Source organism: Bubalus kerabau, chromosome 1, assembly GCF_029407905.1.
Source record: "Bubalus kerabau isolate K-KA32 ecotype Philippines breed swamp buffalo chromosome 1, PCC_UOA_SB_1v2, whole genome shotgun sequence".
NCBI lineage: Eukaryota > Metazoa > Chordata > Mammalia > Artiodactyla > Bovidae > Bubalus > Bubalus kerabau.
Genome location: NC_073624.1, coordinates 161,914,379 through 161,918,055, shown reverse-complemented (window position 1 = coordinate 161,918,055; position 3,677 = coordinate 161,914,379). Strand labels below are relative to the sequence as shown.

Genomic DNA, 3,677 nt, shown 5'->3' with positions numbered 1-3,677 from the left:
AGTTACCGATATCAGGAATGACAGGAGATATGACTGTAGTTCCTACATCTATCAAAAGGATGATAAAGGATTTTTATGAATTAACTTTGCACAAGCAAATTTGATATCTTAAATACAGTAGTCTAATTTCTCAAAAACACAACTATCATAACCTACCCAATATAAAAAATTAAATAGCCCTATAAATATTAAGAAAATTGAATTTGTAATGAAAAAAAAAATCCCCCCAAAAGGCATCTCCAGGACAAGATAATTTCACTGATAATTCTACCAAATGTTTAAAGAGGAATTAACACCAATCTGCATAATCTTTTCCAGAAAATAGAAGAGGAAGGACCACTCAATTCTTTTGTATGAAGTTACTATTACCTTGGCACCAAAATATGAAATGCTTCAAGAATTTTCGTATCATCTTTGTGCAAAGGCCATGCTCATATTTGTATTGTTCCAGTTTTTGTATATGTAGTGATAAGTGAGCGCCTAAATTCTTTCTTTTAGGTGGCTATTTTGCCCTAAATAGCTTTTGTCCGAGCTCGCTCTGCTCGCCGCACGATAGGCTAATAAATCTGGGAGACTCAGGGTTGAGACAAGGAAGGGACTTTATTTGGGAAGCCAGCTGACTGAGAAGATGGCAGGCTACTGCCTTAAAATAACCATTTTCTTGGGGCCTGGATGCCAGTTTCTTTTATGAATTGAAGATGGGGAGAGGAACGGCAACAAAATAGAAAGACCATTCAATTCTTGCAGATATCTCCTAAAGCAGCAGGTTCAAAATTAACCCTTGGCAGTTACATACCTAATATATGATAGCATCTGGCTGATAACCCAAAGATATCATTCCTAGCAGCCCTGTGATTTGCTTCACGTGCTATGATTAATAAAGTCAATTGTTGGATCTGATTCTATTGTGTTAAGACAATCTCCAGATATTTTGAAGTCATGTTTGTAAGCAAATTGATTTCATTTAGAAACATCCATTCCCCCTCTCTACTTTTCTTGTTGTCTGCTCTATGAGACATATCCAACACAGTTGGATAACTAGGGCTTATTTTACTTAACCTAAACTTTCGTGTGCCTGTGGATTACATCGTCCTGGAGAAATTCTGAGGGGAAAAAATATTCTTTCATAATTCAAGAAATCAACTGTGTAAATAAATTATTCTTGGTAATCTTTGTTTCTCTCTCTTTCCTTACAAATATGCAAGATTATAAACGTTTTTTTTCTAAAGCTTTCTACTATGTGTAAGTACCTTGAGTTCTGGAAATATTTAGTAGAATGTGTTCTGTCTAATTTCTCCTATTCAGTTGGTATATATTTTTTAAAACTGGTGTCAGAAATTACAATCCTCTTCTCTGATATTGAAATATAGTATTTTGAGTGTTTGAGATTTCCCCTTAGCATGAAAATTGGTTGCATTTCATTTCTTAACTAGACTATTTTTTAGAGGAGTTTCAGACTCACAGAAAAGTTGAGAGAATAGTTCAAGAGAATTCTCATTTGTCCTGCACTCAGTCTCCCTTTTATTAGTATGACAGTTATGATAATTATATTGACATATTAGTATTAACTAAAATTCATAATTTATTCAGATTTCCTCATTTTTTACCTAGTGTCCTTTTCTATTTTAGGATCCTGTCCAGGACACCACATTACATTTAAATGATTATGTTCCCTTTGGCTCCTCTTGGCTACTGAGTTTCTCAGACTTCTGTTGCTTTTTATTATCTTGGCAGTTTTGAGATGGGGCGGTGGATTGCCCTTTCCTACTCCAGGGAATCTTCCCGGCTCAGAGACTGAAACCAGGTGTCTTGCATCGCAGGCAGTCTCCTGCATTCTTTACTGGCAGCCCCACGGAAGCCCTGTTTTGAGGACTGCTGGGTATGTGTTTGTAGGACATGCCACAGTTGGACTTTATATGATATTTTTCTCATGAGCAAAGTGATCAAGGCTATTTTTATCTGCCTAGTGGGTGTTCAGTGTTCAGTATTAGCTGCTCAGTCGTGTCCGACTCTTTGTGACCCCATGGACTGTAGCCTGCCAGGCTCCTCCGTCCATGGGATTTTTCCAGGCAAGAATACTGGAGTGGGTTGCCATTTCCTTCTCCAGGGGATCTTCCTGACCCAGGGATGGAACCTGGGGCTCCTGCACTGCAGGAGCTACCAGGGAAGCCCAGTGTGTGAGAGTTAGAGAAAGGAGATGTTGTTGGTGAGAAAGACATGCTCTCAGTCAAGTGGTTTACCAGCTCTAGGAATTAGTTAATTTGGGGAGAGACAATACTTAAAGTTTGCTGTTGTGAGCCATGTGCTACGCATGGATTTGTGGCTTCTGGAGGAGAGGAATTCAATCTGCAGCCAGAGATGATGCTCGATCACTTGGAGCTTTTGTGCAGCAAAGTTTTATTAAAGTATAATAGAGATAGGAAAGCTTCTGACTTAGACATCAGAAGGGGACAGAAAGAGTGCCCGTTAGTTAGTTGTTAGCAAGGCATTTTATGTCTGTTAGTTTCTAATCAGATGAAAGAAACACGTCAAGGCTGAGGAAGCTTCACCAGGCCCCTCTCCCACAATATGCACTTTTGAGATAGGACTTCCCAAGAGGTGTCATCCCCTTCCCTCCCCTCCCCACCCCCACCAAGAAACAACGGACATGAATACTGGTCTGTAGAGCCATTCCCAGCCCAAAGTTTGAGAAAAGGAAAAAAAGGTTAGCCTTAGGCAGAACTGGTTTCATCAACAGAGAAGGAAAAAAAAAAAAAACCCACATCAGTTTATTTCCTCCTGCCACTTGGGGACCTCTGGCCTTCCTACCTGTTACCCTCTCAATACCTTCCTGAGAACACAGGCCCCAAGATGTCAAAGTAGCATAGAAACAGAAAATAAAAACATGATTTATATACAACTGATGTTTTACTGTTTCCATGGTTGCAGTTTTTCCAGAATGTCATTTAATCAGAATCATACGATATGTAGACTTTTCAGATTGATTACTTTCCCTTAGTAAGATGTATTTAAAACTCTATTGTACTTTTTTTTTTTTGAACTTTGAATTTTGTATTGGCATATAGCCAATTAGGACTGCCCTGGTAGCTCAGCTAGTAAAGAATCTGCCTGCAATGCAGGAGACCCAGGTTTGATTCCTCAGTTGGGAAGATCCCCTGGAGAAGGGCGTGGTAACCCACTCCAGTATTCTTGCCTGGAGAATCCCCATGGACAGAGGTGCCAGGCAGGCTACAGTCCATTGGGTTGCAAAGAGTTGGACTCGGCTGAGCGACTAAACACAGCACAAGCACATAGACGATGAACAACGTTGTGATGGTTTCAGGTGAGCAGTGAAGGGGCTCAAGTATTCTATACATGTAATCCATTCTCCCCCAAACCCTCTCCATTCAGGCCGCCACATGACACCCAGCCGAGTTTCCTGTGCTGTACAATAGGTCCTTGTTGGTTATCCACTTTAAATATAGCAGTGTGTACATGACCATCCCAAGCTCCCTAACTGTCTCTTCACCCCTGGCAACCATAAGTTTGCTTTCTAAGTCTGTGAGTCTCTTTCTGTTAAACTCCTTCATATCTTGATAGCTCATTTATTTTGAAGTGGCAAACAACATTCTATTGTATGGATGTGTCACTATTTGTTTATCCATTAACCTGTCGGGGATATCTTCTTTCCAGTTGCT

General features: G+C 40.0%; 1 non-coding gene across 1 annotated transcript; it reads right to left on the bottom strand.

Annotated features, from left to right (window-relative positions):
* Window positions 1–377: 377 nt before the first annotated feature.
* On the bottom strand, window positions 378–480 carry LOC129642553 (U6 spliceosomal RNA). Its single transcript, XR_008709813.1, has one exon. It is a non-coding gene; the product is annotated as a U6 spliceosomal RNA (small nuclear RNA).
* Window positions 481–3,677: the final 3,197 nt, after the last annotated feature.